We start from the raw sequence: 1,086 nt of genomic DNA, 5'->3' as shown, positions 1-1,086 counted from the left end.
CTCTCTCTCTCTCTCTCTCTTTCTCTCTCACTCTCTCTTTGTCTATCTATCTGTCTGTCTCTCTATCTATTTATCTATTCGTCTGTCTGTCTGTCTGTCTGTCTGTCTGTCTGTTTGACTGTCTGTCTGTCTGCCTAACTATCTATTTATTTTACTCTCTCTGCTCTCTTTTGTTCTGATTTAAATAAAAACAACTCCACTTTGCCAGACAGAGCCAACCGAGGCTAAGAGGTATGGAACATCTCAGCAGAAAGACCGATATATTCGATAACAATTTTCTCCTCAAATGATAATCAAAACTCGGTTCTCCTCCATGCGACAGCGAAGTGCCTAACCGTTTCACCATAAACGCCAATAAATAAGATGGTGACCACCTCATCTTTGGTAGTTTTCGTATTGCCGCCAGTTGGTCTAACTCTTCTTCCTGTATCCAGTTGGTCTCCAGTTATATGTCAGATACGGTAATCTTCCTTCTGACATTCTCAAAACAATGTACGTAAATATCGACCAATAGACCAGGATGTGAGTCAAGAGGCCCATTTTGCGTGAATCCGAGAATCTTAGTTCTTCCATAATCATAAGCTGGACTTAGCCTGAAGTAGTCTCTATAAGTGTAACAGCATTATTGCAAATTCTCAGGACTGCTAAGAGTGCCGTTAGCTGTGGCACAAAAAGCCGCTGTGCAAATCATTGGAGGGCATTTCTTGACCTTAAGTTGTCTGGGGACTTTCTGATGTCTAAGGCTCTCTATCCATTTTGCTCAGTGCTGTCGGAGATGGATAATATTAAATTCGAAGGTCGCATCAATAAAATACCCGTAGAGTTGGAGTAGTTATAAAATTATATTTTATGAATGAGTAAAATTTGATCCTCCATTCTTAACTCTTGTTGATTTTTTTCCGACGAAGACGTCACGGTGACCAAATTGTGTCTCCAAGGAGAATGGAAACCCTACTTGTCAATACTATTATCAGACATGAGCGCTATTCTTTAAAATTGTTTGTTATCTGAGATCATGGTAGATCCATAGGAAATAGGAGGGAAGGAGTGGCTGGGATGAGGGGATAATGAGTAAAAGGGATTTTG

Source organism: Aplysia californica, unplaced genomic scaffold (genome assembly GCF_000002075.1).
Source record: "Aplysia californica isolate F4 #8 unplaced genomic scaffold, AplCal3.0 scaffold00448, whole genome shotgun sequence".
NCBI lineage: Eukaryota > Metazoa > Mollusca > Gastropoda > Aplysiida > Aplysiidae > Aplysia > Aplysia californica.
The sequence above is the reverse complement of the archived record's forward strand: the minus strand, read 5'-3'. Positions refer to the sequence as shown.